The sequence below is a fragment of the Schistocerca nitens genome, chromosome 2, assembly GCF_023898315.1.
Source record: "Schistocerca nitens isolate TAMUIC-IGC-003100 chromosome 2, iqSchNite1.1, whole genome shotgun sequence".
Lineage (NCBI taxonomy): Eukaryota > Metazoa > Arthropoda > Insecta > Orthoptera > Acrididae > Schistocerca > Schistocerca nitens.
This window is the reverse complement of record NC_064615.1, coordinates 1,155,273,764-1,155,289,964: the sequence shown is the minus strand read 5'-3', so window position 1 is coordinate 1,155,289,964 and position 16,201 is coordinate 1,155,273,764.

Genomic DNA, 16,201 nt, shown 5'->3' with positions numbered 1-16,201 from the left:
ACAGTCTCTTTGATCGAACCTCTCTGTGAGTCAATGCCTCCTCATGTAGTGAGCAGCAATCTATCCTCTCCATATTGCTTATATTTTTGTACAATTTGTTCGATTCAGCGGAATATATCTATTTATTTTTCTGATCGGTCTTGTAACGTTAGGGTGTTATCTACACACCTGTACAAGAAATAAATATTATTAATCCATGTGAGATGGTATAAGGAAATTAGTTCTCAGTATGGTGTAGTAAAATACTAGCTAGTGTACCAACAAAGTAGTTTCCCATTAGTGAACCGTATTCTAGTACATGTCGTTGGTTATTGGACTTGGAATAGTTATGGGAGAGCTATAACTTTAGTAAAGTAATGAAATTCGTCTACAACTATTGCGTTCATCTGACGATGTGTGAGTATATTATATTTCACAATTTCAATGGTCTCATCTACTTCTCCGTTGGTGAACATGTTGATTACATTCAACAAAATGTTTTAAACGGTGTAGAATGTCGATGTCTATAATTTGTTGTATCATTTCACTCAAACTATTCGCTGTATATTGACTTCTGCTGATACAGTCTTGAGTAAGTATATACATTAGCTTGTTTTTTTAGTCAGATTGCAAAGCTCTTATACAGTTTATCACTAGACTGATAGGGCTGCTACGTATACGACTTTTTGGAAGTGACTACAATGTATTTGCAGATGGGTTCATTATGCAGCAATATGTATTTTTCTCTTTTGTCAAGTAACTTTTGAAAACTATTTAGAGATTTTTAATTGTTTATGCAAATGAAACTCGAAGATTGTTTTACTACATACTGTTTTCAACATGACTGCTACTCTATTCCCTTGTCAGTTACTATTGCGTTATTAGTGTTTATATTCTCATAAATGGTACCGATGGTTTACGTACTGCGGAAAGTGTCAGATAATATGAAAGGTTCATGTCAAAACTCCAAGTTGAGAATAATTATCAGAACACGCAACAGAAGACAAACTTGTCATTCTACGGAACAACCCTGTAAATTCTCACATTCACGAGTGTATAAATTGAAATGCGGTCGCCATGAAATAACAATCATAGGTCTAACAGGAATATTTCAAAACAATATTCATGGAATTTGCGAACTTCACTGACATGAAACTGTCTTCATTTAGTTCACACCTAAAACTGCAAAAACTCAGTCAGTGACGTAACACGATGCCTGGCAGTCCCAGCGACTGCTTAAAACCGTAGGCAAGTAAATATTTCGACGAAACATGAAGTTTTACATATGTGACGAAACATCCTGTATTGTTTATAACACAGAGTCGGAATTAAACAACAAAAAACGCATCGAAAATTTCACGAATTCTCTTACAAATGTCTACTGTTGAAATAATTCCTTTGTAAGATATTCTGTTAACAAAGATAATCTAATGTACAAATGATTAGGTACAACCTGTGATCAGTCAAGTTAATCACCTTTCGATTTCAAGTACATCACATTTGACAATCATCTACCATATCTACAGGGTGAGTCAAAATTATGAGAAGAATTTTAATTTTGTTTCGTTTTTTACTCCAGTTTGTAAGAACCGATGTCTGATAGACTCACACTTGAGCAGAGAAGAATGATTGCAAGCTTACTTGAAGTTCTGCTGCCGGCGAAAAAAGTGTGGCGAAGGCTTGCAGAACGATTTTCAGGTACATGGTCACCTGCTCGTTTACCAGAAGATTTGAGGAAACTGGATTAGTAGCAGACAATTATCACTTAACTGTATTGCTGAACTTTGAGTGCATTAGCGGTGTTGATCAGGTTGAGAGTCTGTATAACGAAAACTCATAGCAAGTCCTTTTTCTCAAATAGTATTCACATTATTGTGACTCGCCCTGCATGTGCTGAATACCAGTGGCATACGCTAAGGTAGTAATATGTAAGTTATTGAGAAAAGTTTTTGTGATGTGCAGAGAAAAATGTACGTACCTTGTGGGTTATATGAACATATATACTGATATGGGACACTATACATCTGAGGAAAATGTCTTCTGTAGTGCTGATACCGCTGGAGATGCGTATGTATCCCAGTTCTAATTTGGAATTATATAAATAAGAATATTATCTACAGGAAAATTTACGACAGTCAACCTCAGTCTATCACCAGTCCTTGACAGCTCTGGTCTGCTGCGCTCGTTATATCTGCATATTACTTCTGTCTTTCGTATCCCAATACTTAAAGAGTCTTTTTGCAGTTCACTTTTAATAATCTGGACCTCACAGGGTATAAACTAGTTCCAGAGAGTAAGCCATCCTATTAACTTTCATGTAGCAAACTCGTCCTATCAGAACTGAAATACTACGTGTCTCGTGGCTCTTCTTCTTCACCTTTGCCGTTTACCAGTTGGCTACGGGATCGAAATTGTTATATGTGCTGAAGCAATGTTGGTGACTGCTGGTGACCAGATACCAGATACCGTTCCTGAGGCGACCACTCCCCGTGGCGCAGAGTCTGTGTACCTCATCTGCCTGCGTCTAGTGTACAGCTCATGTCTGAGTGGGCAAGCTTCCTTCTGAATGTTTGTGCGGCAGGTATCTGGCGCGGGACGGAGGCTACGGCCCAGTATTTACGCTGGGGGCTGGGGGAAAGCGCATAAAAGCCACCTCTAGGCCGAGTGGCTGAAGTGCGCTCATCGTTAATCCGAGAGGAGAATTTGCGCGACACGTATCTTCAAATACTGCTCAATGAAGAGTCTGTGTAGTGTGTGTGTAGTGAATACTCAATTAGGCTTGTTTCAATATTTGCGTTTGCCTCTTGCCAGTGCTTCTGCACCCGCCATTTTACAATGGTATTTTGAACAGCTGACTGCTCAAGATCCAAACTGTTCGAACTATTTTGACGATATTGTCATAGCAGGTCGTACACCTGAAGAACATTTGCAAATTTGCGCGCTTTGTTTCGTGTGTTATCTGATGCAAGACTGAAGTGTAGACTGGACAACTGTGATTTTTTTTACCCGAATTGAAATATCTTGGTCATGTCATAAACCGTCAAGGTGTAAATCGTCTTTAGTCGCATTTGTTAGCTATACGAGATTTGCCTGTTCCTCGCAATGTTACAGAATTGCGATCAGTTTTAGGGACAATGAACTGTTATATTTGGTTCATACCGAATGCTGCACAAATTGCAGCTCCATTGCGTCGCTTGCGTCGAAAGAATCTCCCCTTTGTTTGGACAGTTGAGTACCAAACAGCTTTTCAAAAATTAAAGATTCATTGGTCAGGGATCGATAATTAGCACACTTTGATCCTGACAAACCATACGTATTGAAAGTTAACGCTTCCTGTTACGGCATCGGTGCTGTACTTTCGCACAGAATTGGTGATGTAGAGAGGCCTATTCATTTCGAATCAAATGTGTTGTCCAGAGTTCAGTGTAACTATTCACAAATTGAAAAGGACGCTTTGGCTATTGTGTATGGTGTCACCAAATTCCACCACTATTTGTATGGCACAAAATTCTACTTAATAACGGATCACAAGCTTTTTCAGTCCTTGGTTCATCTCACGAAACCGGTTCCTTTCCGAACTACCCAAAAATTGCAAAAACGGGCTTTGTTATTGTCTCAGTACCAGTACAAGGTTGTGTACCGTCCGACTGCTGAACATAGTAATGCGGACGCACATTCACGTCTTCCGATTGGCCCTGATACAGGTTTTGATGCTTCTGCTGCATCTCGTTGCCACATCGCTGCTCAGGTTTCAATCTTTTCCGCTGAACTATAGGAAAATTACACAGGCCACGGAACCTGATCTAGATTTGTACATTTTGCTAACATTCATTCGCACATCTTGGCCTCGTTTCATGTGTAACATAAAGAACTCTGTCGTGCGCCGATACTTTGCATGTCGGCGTAGCCTCGCTATACAGAAAGGGATGAATCTTGTTCAGAATAACAGTGAACACCCATGTGTGTTGATCTCTAAAGCTTTGCAAAAAGGTGTGTTCCAATTACTTCACCAATGGGGATTGTTCGGACGAAACATTCAGCGCGTCGACACTGTACGTGGCAGGGTGTGGACGCCAAAATAGAACAGATGACGTCACAGAGTGACGCATGTGCGGAAAATCAGTCCGCTCCGCCACAAACATCACCATGGCAATGTGTGCACATACACTTTGCAGGACCTTTTTGGAACACTCGTTGGTTGATTGTGGTTGACTCGTATAGCAAGTTTACTTTTGCTGTGCCAATGAACTCGACAACGTCAGGTAGGTGTTGTCCTCTATTTTTTGCCTCGAAGGTGCATCTGAAGTAATAGTGTCAGAAAACGGACCTCAGTTCACGTCAAATGAGTCTGAATCTTTCTGTGCACGCAGTACAAAGAAACCGTGGCACAACAAAAGAGTGACGTTCATAACACAGAGCTTCCACCTCAGATGACAACAGTGGCTCTAAACCTGCAGTCTACGCAGCCGAAACGGAACTGGATCATTAATATGGGCACATCATTCCATTGTGCTTAAACTTTGTCGTGGATGTGGTTAGTTAGTGATTAAGGCATTCCAGTAACTCTACAACTTATTACCAGATAGTTTCTCTAGATGACACATCCCACAATAAGCTGAGTTGGGTTGGGGTTGGGTTGTTTGGGGGAAGAGACCAAACAGCGAGGTCATCGGTCTCATCTGATTAGGGAAGGACGGGGAAGGAAGTCGGCCGTGCCCTTTCAAAGGAACCATCCCGGCATTTGCCTGGAGCGATTTAGGGAAATCACGGAAAACCTAAATCAGGATGGCCGGACGCGGGATTGAACCGTCTTCCTCCCGAATGCGACTCCAGTGTGCTAACCACTGCGCCACCTCACTCGGTCTGAGTTGGGCAAGAGTTGAAGATCAACAGTATCAAGGTACGTCATGATAGGATTGGCCGCCTGCAGCTTTATAGTTTCTTGTTTAGATGTAACGTCATGGGGCCACCGACCTGATAAGAAATGCAATAAGTGTTGTTCATCTTATCTACTATGCGAACCAGAACTGATCGTGTAGCGCACCCAGTGACATCCCACACCAACACGCCATGTGCTGTGTCCATACGACAGTCCCGCGCTGACTTCAGAGGCTTGCGCACACGGATACGTCTGTCGGGACACAATACGTAGAGGAGAGACTCGTCTCAAAAGATGCTGTGGTGTCACTCTGGTGTCCATTGTTGCCGTTCCTCTGCTGGTGTACCTCCCTCTGTTGCTGAGATTCCGTGGTGCTCCACTCGTCGTTGCACATCGCGTATACATGCTTGCCTTGCTGGAAGCAAGCCCATTTCCCGACTCAAGAAATGTGATGTTACTGTACGATGCTGTAGGGCCGAGCCAGTCCTCTCGCACTCTAGTCGCGTGCGATCCTTGAGGCCTTTCGTGGTGTTAGGCAAAGTCACTATGATGTCATCAATTTCATATTTACGTGGAAATCGTGGCATGCCAAACAACACGTGCAGCAACATTGTGGAACTGCAGACCCGATAGGTCATGATACTGCTGCATTCGAATACCGGAATGTGTTGGCAGACAGTCCACATTCTTATACAAATTACAGTAACCAACATTCACATATCATTTATGAATAAGAAACCCCTCTGTGTAACCTTTTCTTTTATTCAGAATGTGGTACAAGTACTATTCACGTCATTTGCTCGTTTCTTGCATGCCATTTTCATGTTCATGTTGTTTCACTCTTAATAGGCAGCAATTTACAAACATTTCTTAATGTATTAAATATCAAGGCACACGGCTGCCATTATTATGAAACATTACTTTGTCTGAAAGACACTAACCTGTTTACCCTGAAGACGCGGACCATACGTGTACAGGTTCGGTAGCGAGTTCTTGTTCTACCGGCCACGGCAGCTATGGTCGCTGAAATAATGCATAAACATAGGGAACAGAGAGTTACGTATCTTTCGACTGTGAAAAAATACTTGGATGACTACAGCTATGTCTGCATTCGTAAAGAACAAGGAAGAGAAAATGAGTGCATGGAGAATGGATTGGCCTGGAACAGACGTGTTGGTGATAGGTATTCATTTGTTTCCAAGCGAGTGCCACTTTAATACCCTCTCCGAGGTAAAATAGAATCAACACGGACTTTTCTTCCCAGTCCCGAATAAGAAGCATTAGCCATTTATGTCACGAACCGGAATTCAGGGTTATACCAAAAAATTACATTTTGTCATATACGTTTTCTTACCTTCACAATTTATTTGTGCGTGTAGTTCGCACCATAGGCCGTATTTCTGCAAATAATTTTAGTACATGTAATGTTCCAGTCCGCTTGAGTTTCGCGATATTAATAATGAATTATTAAATAAAATGCGAGCGGTTTGGTCCAGGAAAAGTTCACAAGAGGAACAGAAAAAAATGGCTCTGAGCACAATGGGACTTAACTTCTGAGGTCATCAGTCCACTAGAACTTAGAACTACTTAAACCTAACTAACCTAAGGACATCACACACACCCATGCCCGAGGCAGGATTCGAACCTCCGACCGTAGCGGTCGCGATGTTCCAGATTGTAGCGCCGGCCGGCCAGAGGAACAGAATTGCATAAGGAAGCAGAAACTGATTCACGGCATTGTGGACATACAGAAGATCACAACAGCACCCCTTGTTCTGTACAGGCTATTTGTCGTTAACTGACTGACCGAGAGTTGGCACTTTGAATGGGAGCAGCCAGAATTTGTGTTTGCATAGTACGACTGGAAAGCATTGAAACATATGCATATAACCTACCAACTGAAATATTAGTCAAACGATCTGGACGGGACAAGCATCTACAACGCATTCTTTAAAAATCTTTCATTCCAACTTAAGGGAGATGTTGGGTTACAGGCCTTTCCAGCCGGTATTTGTATTCTGTGTTGTTGTGACGCCACTTATTTACGACAACTGGATCCTTCTTTAATTTTGTAGAACTTTTAACTGGATGTAGATGGATAGCTGAGAGTAAGATGTTGTTAATTAAGGTTCTTTCGTGCCATATTCCTGCATATGCCTTACGTCTGAGAGAAAAACCTCTCCGTCGATAAAAAAACCCGGGTAGAAATTTATTTCCCGTTGTTTGTCTTACGTACGTTCATATTGTCTCAGTGGTCTTGGTAATGCTATTGTGTGATTTTGTAATTCGTTGGTGTAGAAACGTTTCTGTCTAATTCTGTGAAAGACGAGAAACTTTAAAATGTTGCCGCTGCAGAGAATATTATCTTCTGCTATAGGAGTTGATTGAAGTAATTTTGTTCAGTAAGTTGTTCTCCTGTATATCAGGCTGCTACATTTTCCCAAATACTTGCAGGTGCTCTTGGTTTGTGGACAGTTTCATTGAGTTCTTCGTTTTCCAGAGGAATCTGTTGGAGTGAATTGGATACTGCTTCGAGAAAAATGTAGGGGAAAATGAACTTTTGAATTTCGGAAAATTAAACGTTGTGTTATAGGGCTACAAGAGTGATTTTGTGAGTCTGTTGTTACGTAGTCTGTTGATTCCGAATCTGGTGATTTCTTCTTTTATTCTGTATTGTATGTTCTTGGTTTTAAGTGTTTCGTAAGGAAGTTTGTTTGGAAGCTATACCGTCGATCTTCAGCAGTGTGTTCTTGGTTTTAAGTTTTTCGTGAAGGGAGTTTGTTTGGAAGCTATACCGTAGATCTTCAGCTTATAGAAGCATCCTCTGGTTAGCAGACAGAGTTTATTTTTTCGTTTCATTAGAATGTAAGAAGAAAAAAATGGCTCTGAGCACTATGGGACTCAACATCTTAGGTCATAAGTCCCCTAGAACTTAGAACTACTTAAACCTAACTAACCTAAGGACATCACACACACCCATGTCCGAGGCAGGATTCGAACCTGCGACCGTAGCAGTCCCGCGGTGCCGGACTGCAGCGCCAGAACCGCTAGACCACCGCGGCCGGCACGTAAGAAGAGAAACTGGTAGCTCCAGTCCATTTGTTTGATATTTCGTGAGACGTACAAAATTATGTCGGCTTTCAGCTTGTTTAATCTTTTCAGTCCTGTCTTTCTGGCTACTTAAGAGTTCATCTAGACAGATGTAGACAAGGTATTTGACGTTTAGTTGTGGAACAATTTCTTGTCCACAAAGTCGAATGTATAGTTTTGGGTTATCCTGTAGCCGGCGATTAGTAAGATTGCCGTGTCTGAAAAGGAAAGGTTTACTTTTTGGTGTAGTAGATCAATCAGATTCTCCATTCACTGGGCTACGTTTCAAGTTTGCTGATGTAGCTGTTGACTTGTTCATTGATTGCGTTCGAGGTGGGCGCATGACACCAATAAGTGGTGTCATCTGCATATAGAACCATGTCTTCATTCCACCACCGGGGTTTTGGGATATCCGCTGTGTATATCGTTCATAACTAAGTGGATGTGACGGCAGCCTGGGGCACTCCCGGTCTGGGTGTGGAGTAGGACGATTTTTGACCCCCGTCTCGTAGTCGTACTTTCCAGTTTCAAATGAGGCTAGCTAATAATGGTACTATTGCAGGTGGGAAGTTGTGCTTTAGCACTTTGTGAAGATGTCTGTATCTTATCAAAAGCGCGTTCTGTGTCCAGAAAGAGGGTAGCAGTTGCACCTGTGAAACTGCAGGCTTCCGCTGCATTCCTAATTAGCCTTAATCATGGATCAGCGGGATTGTGTTTCTGAAACCAGCTTGTTCATGTGATATAATGCTTTTGTCTTCTGCAAAATGTTGTAGTATGTTGTTAACTTTGTCTTTCAAAGTCTTGTCAATTATTTATAATTATTTTTATATTTCTAAGTTTGGTTTCAAAGTCGGTTTGCTGAGTGGTGAGTTCGACACGGTTCCTTCTTTATTTCATGTAAATCACAAATTGTACAAGGTTGAATTCTTTCAGTCCAGGTATGAAAAGACTTAACGGTTTCTTTGGGGTCCAGATTTTCAATGATAACAATTCTAGTTAGAACATTCAGATCAATCATTACTGGGTTCTCACCGGATTCTGTGGACATGCTGGAGTTTCATCTCGAGTTACGCCTGGGGCGTACCTTTTAAAAACCTTCGTCGTTATGTATCTCAAGAGATTCCGTTTCATGAGGAGAATCATTTGTTTAGCAATGAGTAGCTGGTTGTTGGGCGCACTGAGATTGCTGAGGCTGCTGAGATTGTTGGGGTCGGTTGGTGACTGTTGAGATTCGACCGGTGTCGTTGCGTCAGATCTGATGATTTTCTCGTGTTTTTTGTTTAGCATGAAGAACGTTGACTCTGCATGGTGGAGATGGGATGACCTGAGCGTTCTCTTCATACAGTTTGTATTGGGCATGATTCCTGCCATATACCATTTGCTTCTTTTACTAATTTGACATTCATAGTACCTATATTTTTTTCAAACAGTGTAAATATTTGCTACGTTGAGCAAAACTAACAGATCAAATTACACTCACACCTCAAAAAAACCCAGTCTGAGAAAAATAAACATCATTATACGCAAGATAATGAAATCACAAATATCTCATTCTCTAGATCAGTGCTTTAAATTTACTCGACCTTGTGTTTATAAATTGACATATGGACGCCAAAATAAAATATACATTAGAATAGACAGAAGGAATTTTCAAAACAATGTTCATGCCACATCTGAATCTCACTGCCATGGTATTATCTTCATTGGCTCACCGTTAAAACAACAAGTTCCACAAACCAATGAAAAAGGACGTGTGCTAAATATCTTACAAGAAATAGAAAGTTTCTTATATATGATAAAACATCAAGACATTATTTTCAACGAACAGGTTGAATCAAAACAATTCATTGTAAATTTCACCAATCTTACTCTAAATGTTTCATGTTGAAACACATTCCTTTCTTTAGATAACGTGTTAACGTAGATAACACTATTCAGGCGTGAAATTATATAATCTGTGATATAGCAAAGTCAGTCATTATATTTGTATGTAAAGCACTCTACCATTAAAACTTACCGAGCGAGGTGGCGCAGTGGTTAGACACTGGACTCGCATTCGGGAGGACGACGGTTCAATCCCGCGTCCGGCCATCCTGATTTAGGTTTTCCGTGATTTCCCTAAATCGCTCCAGGCAAATGCCGGGATGGTTCCTTTCAAAGGGCACGGCAGACTTCCTTCCCCGTCCTTCCCTAATCCGATGAGACCGATTACCTCGCTGTCTGGTCTCCTTCCCAAAACAACCAACCAACCATTAAAACTTAAACAATAACCAAATATATGTTCTGATTGCAACTGATATATTATCAGTTAATATTAAATATGTCACTGGCTAACGTCTGCTATGTCAGTTGTGTGAAAAAAACAGTCGTCATGTTAACAAATAAGAAACAGTAGTCACTCGACGTAAATCTGCCTCGAAGTATATTTTGTCTTCTCTAATGCTAGTAGTGCTACTGATGGACATTTGCTTTTGTTACTATCCCAGCAATGTATAAAGGAACTCTCTGTTGTTCAGTTTATGTGAGTCAACACCAGTACCAACAGCCCTGGTGTCTCGTACTTTTCGTAATCCAACACAAAACCTGTTTTTTAATGGTTCAGTTTTAATAATCACTATCTCCCAATGTATAAAATAGTCCCAGAGACCTACCCATATTTTAAACTTTACTGTAACACACTCATCGCATCAAAAGTGAAAGCTCAAAATGATTCTCTTCCAGCAGAACATACTACAAATTAGTTCCTTCCCTCATAAGTACAGAAAATATTTTTTCTTCTAACTCTGTTCAAAATACTGTCCTGATAATGATTCCTTACTTACAACTACGAGCAGTCCCCAGTATCGTCAGCTTCATTCGCTACATCAGTGACTGGAATAACTAGATGAAAAAATGCAGGTGTACAAGATCTGAAAGCAATACGAAACTGTTCTTGTTTCTGAGTAATGTACAACTCCAAAGACTCTTAATCAGCATAAAAAATCAAAGGATCTTAAGCGCAAATTGATGCAAAATCCTTCCAGGTCGGTAGACTTAACGCTTTCGAACTGAAACAATTCCTACATCTAACCAATTTTATAGCTAGTAAAATGTTTTCAACAGTGTTAGATGGGAATCAGGTAAAATTCTATGGATCCTACTGTTAGCACAGAATATAGTAAGTTGGAAGCTGGCAAATCCAGGTCGTTGACATCGATGTCCATAGACAACAGGTACTTTTTGGGCCTAAAAGTAATCTGTTATTATCAAGTGAAGAACGATTCACATTACATCCGTCCACAGCTGTATACATTCTGAAGATAAAATCCAGTTTTTGTTCGTATGGTTCTCTGCTTTGTACAATCAAAGTCAGTTACATTCGTACTGATATTCCCACCTCGTTGTTTCTGTCATCAAGCATCAGTGCAGAAGTCAGTTTTCTCAACGGCCAGTTACTCCAATCCAGATCCTGGTATTCATAATCACAAAAATTCAGTTTTGGTAGTTAGTTGTGTAACACAATTTTCTCTAAGAATGGTATACATAAAACCGGCACTTCTGACTCTGATTAAAGCTAGCAGCAAATAAATATACTCCAGAGTAGCAACTACACTAGCATAATTACATCAGAAAACTGGCACTGACAACCAGTCATGCCAACACAGTACGTGTGGACTAGAAAACAAATTTGAAAAAGAGAAGATAAAACGTCGTTTAAACTAATAATGGTGCTTACGTTGTCGATGTTAAGATTTTTAATAGTAACTGTTTCTCAGAAACACTATACCGCCTGCGGGTTCGGGGCTTGGAATAGACCCGCGGTATTCCTGCCTGTCGTAAGAGGCGACTAAAATGAGTCTCAACTGTTTAGGCTATTAATGTGATGGTCCCCATTGGGATTGACCTCCATTTTTCCAAATTCTACAGAAGTACGAGCCTTTTGGGGAAGGACGCCTTACGTGGTGCACCATCAGTCCTCTGTGCCCTAAGACCTTGGCACATTTTATCGTCTTTGCGTCGTAACTGCACCCTCCATCCCCATTTTTGGGCATACACACCTCATGGTTTGTGTCAGTTACACCATTAGTGCGTCACCATCTGCACACACGATACCTCTGGACTTCCCATGGCACCCAAAATCAGCACGGTAGCCAGCCCGTTCTGGTGGGGTCGTCATGTACTCTCTAGGTTGTAGCCCCCTGACAACACAGGGATCCTACTGCCGATGCCTGAGCTGACACCTCTCCACGTAAGCCAAGGAGTAGATGCTCGTCCCTCTGGGACATCAGGACTCCCGGCAACGGCCATCCTGCCAGGTGGCCTTTGCTGTGGCTGGGTGGCGCCCGTGGGGAGAGACCCTGGTCGGAGTGGGTGGCATCGGGCCGGATGCCCCGCAATGAAGCGGGTGAAGTCTCAATCCGGTGGCCGCACGACCACCAACGTCTCTAAGCGCGGTAAGACAGAATTTAATGCTGTTACATATAACCCCAAATCGTTCCCTTCACTAGCCACGCCATGGGAGGAACGTAGGGCTGCGGACAAACAGGAGCCGTATTCACCGCGATACCTTGTGTGCAGCAGAACCGATGGGGATTCGTTTTTGGGGACTAAGCCTCTCTTCTTTGTTCACCATCTTGAAGATAGGTTTGGGGAAGTGGCATCTCTTTCCAAAATTAGGAGCGGGGCCATTTTGATACAAGCAGTTTCATCTGCACAGTCACGGGCGTTACTCGCCTGTGAGAAGCTCGGTGACATACCCGTTCACGTCACTCCCCATAAGTCCTTAAATTTGGTACAGGGGATTATCTTTCATAAAGATCTTCTGCTACAGTCTGATGACGAGCTATGGGAGAACCTGGCACGACGAGGTGTGCACTTTGTCCGCCGTGTCTTTAGGGGGCCCGAGGATAATAGGGTCGCTACTGGTGCCTTCATCCTGGCCTTTGAGGGTGACTGCTTGCCTGAGAAGGTCAAGGTCAAGATCTACCGGTGCGATGTCAAGCCCTATGTCCCGCCCCCTATGCGATGCTTCCAGTGCTGGAAGTTTGGACATATGTCCTCCAGATGCACTGCCAGCCCCACGTGTCGTGATTGTGGACGACCTTCACATCTTAATGCTCCATGTGCTCCGCCTCCCACCTGCGTTAACTGTGGGGAGCATCATTCTCCCTGCTCGCCAGATTGTGCAGTCTACCAAAGAGAGCGGAAGATACAAGAAATTAAGACCCTGGACCGTTTAACCTACCAAGAGGCAAGGAAGAAGCTAGAACAGCTCAACCCCACATCTATGTTGAGGAGTTATGCTGCTGCAACTCTGCCGCCACCAGTTCCTGCAAAGACTCCCTTCTCAGTTGGCCCACAGAACGGTCCAGTTACGCCTGCCCCACTGCTGGTAGGGGCCACTCTCTCTTCCACTTCTCCTAAAACACCCAGTTTGGAAGCAGTGCGCCCCGAACAACTGGGGACGTCAGTCCCCACCTCTCAGCCGGAGAGGCGACCGCCCTCTCCGGCTGCTCAGCCGGAGAGGCGACAGCCCTGTCCAGCTGCTCAGGCGGAGAGGCGACGGCCCTCTCCGGCTTCTCAACCGAAGGGGCGAAAGCCCTCTCCGGCTGATCAGCCGGGTATGCACGGGCCTCCTCCGGCCTCACTTGTTCGGAAGGGATCCCTTGGGGGAGTCCCTTCCAAGGACTTCCCCAGTGTCTCACAAGAGACTAGCCAGTGGCTAAAGAAGCCACCAGCTGCTGGTCGAAGGGCTTCACGCTCTTCGTCTGTTCCTGATAATGCGTCAGGAAAGCCCTCCCAGCATGCAAACCCTCCTCCGAAAGACAAGAGAGAGAAGAGGAAGCTCTCTAAGAAGGATAAGGACCCAGTGGTTCCCGCACCACCGCTTCCTGTCAGCTCAGCCTCTGAGGATGAGGTCGAGCTCTTTGCGTCCCCTGATGACCTGGATCTCGCCGTCTCCTCAGAAACGATGGACGTAGCGACATCCGTCACTCAGTCGATGGCAGCAGGTGACCCTGCGAAGTAATTTGCCTTTTCAGTGCCTGCATGCCCCTACAGGACACGCTTTGTACGATCCTCCAGTGGAATTGTGGCGGTTATTTTAGCCATTTACCTGAGTTACGTCAGCTTCTAAGCATAACACCTGCTTTCTGCATTGCCCTCCAGGGAACCTGCTTCCCCGCAATGCGGCCCCTGTCCTTCGTGGATACAGGGGTTACTACTGCAGGAACAGTCGAATCAATACAGAACACTAATAGCCACATTTATTTCTGCTCCATAATTTGTTTGTCTACTCCAACACTTCGTATTTTCTCAAGCCCTTTGGTGTCACTGTTATATTTTATCGTGCTTCATACTATCGGAATTAATTACCTAACCATTATGTAGCACCATGTACGCTCATATTCATCTCAAGAGAGAAACTCAGTCGGGCAGGGATCTAAGAAGTAAGAAGTTAGTGCTTTGAATGCATGAAGTCAGAACCTCTTGACTGACGATTGTTAAGACAGCGCCAAAGAAATTGGTATAGGCACGCATACACAAATACAGAGACATGTAAACAGGCAGAATACGGCGCTGCGGTCGGCAATCCCTACATAAGACAACAAGTATTTCGCGTATTTGCTAGATTGCTTACTGCTCCTACAGTAGCAGGTTTATCAAGATTGAAATGAGTTTGAACGTGGTGTTACAGCCGGCGGACTAGCGATGGGACACTGCGTCTCCCAGGTAACCATGAAATGGGGGATTTTCGAGGACGACGATTTCACGAGTATATCGTGAATATCAGGAATCCTGTAAAACATAAAATCTCCGACATTGCTGCGACCAGAAAAAGATGCTGCAAGAACGGGACCAAGGACGACTCAAGAGAATGTCCTTCAGAACATAAATCAGGCAACCCCTCAGTCAATTGAGTAGTACTGCCTTTTGGGTTGAAGGCAGAAACAGAAAGTACGTTGTCGTAAACAGGAAGACCAAACAAATGAAATGAATGAAATCCAGAAATATTTTCACAGTGACGTGAACGCAGAATTGTAAATGTCACTGTCTTAGTGTGAGACTGGAATGTGGCAGGTAAACAACACGTACCAAGTAGCGGAATGCCCTGACCGTTATCCGCAGTAAGTCACGTGCAAGATTTTCTGAACTGTGCCGAGCCGAGCTGTTCATAAGTGGCACGATTAAGCAACGAAACGGAAGTGTCAGTGCCTAACTGAACAGCCTCTGACACTCACTAAGGTCACAAACAGTTTATCTCACTGTCGTTGCACAGCATTTTGTCGGGGTGAAGGCACACCCTGTATTTAATCTTTACTAGTACCGGTAGCCGGATAGAAAAAGCTAGAGTCTCTGAATGTGAAGATGCTTCACACTTACGAGAGGGAAGGTGGGTAGAGCTCTTTTTCTAATGCAAGCATACAGACTGCACATGAGCTGGCATTCCAGAAGCAAAACAGGTCACGTTCCACGAGGGCAAATTTTGTCTTGACATGATTTCACAGCAGAAACATGCGTTAACGCTTGTTTACTCTATCCATGACGCGGTGGCTAGTTTGTGTGTGGTGGTTGGTGGTAAGACCGTATCTATTTGTCACTTTGTGTTACACTGCAAATGGGAACTACCTCAAAGTTTTCCACGGCACTATCACATGGGTCCTGATGTTCAATAACTTCTAACACTTGTTGCAAAGTAGGATCTGGCACATTGTACATAGTTGCATCACGAACCATTGTGTCACTACATTTGCCGTCCACAGCTACATTGCAAACGACACTGCCGTGTCAAAGACTGAAGTTCAGTGACCTATTGATGGTATGTCTGTTCTGACCTTCCCCACAACCGAAATAACTTGTAACGAGCTGCACCGACCTGCACCTGATCCTCGTTTTACTTAGTGAGGGCAGAAACTAATTCTTCAAAAACCAGCAACTGCAGCCTAATAGTCGAGAATAACTTCTGAGGGAGTTGGTAAACACCTATACCACCCATTGACGTGAAATGAGAAAGTTTCCCAGTACACTGCACTTGATGTGTATCACACTGGGCGTCGGAACGAACGTAGCGCTCGTTCAGTTCACTGAAAGTTTGGAACGGTGGAACAGCACGGAAGCTGTGTCGCGGATGTGGCTGGCTGTTGTGGCGGAGTTGATACAGCACCTGCTATAAAAAATACTTATTTACTTCGTAAATTTTGATGAGCTAACACAAAAACCCTCCGTCTCCTCACATAGGATGGTATTTGAGAGAGAGCAATTTGTTATTTATCC